The sequence below is a fragment of the Rhagoletis pomonella genome, unplaced genomic scaffold, assembly GCF_013731165.1.
Source record: "Rhagoletis pomonella isolate Grant_MI unplaced genomic scaffold, Rhpom_1.0 Rhpom_scaffold_00002, whole genome shotgun sequence".
Classification (NCBI taxonomy): domain Eukaryota; kingdom Metazoa; phylum Arthropoda; class Insecta; order Diptera; family Tephritidae; genus Rhagoletis; species Rhagoletis pomonella.
The window spans coordinates 106129191-106129477 of NW_023458556.1; positions in this window are offsets into that span (position 1 = coordinate 106129191).

Sequence of the window (287 nt, forward strand, 5' to 3'; positions counted from 1 at the left end):
TACGTACATACATACATATGTATGTACATACCTCTGTTCGGAATTTATTTCAGCGATGAATCCTTTCTGGTAACAGTGTCAATAAAGGGGTGAATTCCGTTAACTTTACCCTAAAAAAATCATCATTTCGGCAAAAAAAATCGTAAAATTTGTATCAAGATAAAAAATACAAAAAAATTACTTACAATGAGTCGTATGCATAAAAGCTAAGTAATAGCGGGTTCTTAAAATTGTCTACCTTTAACTTAAATTTGATTTGAACAAATTGAGTAAAAGGTCTGAAATTT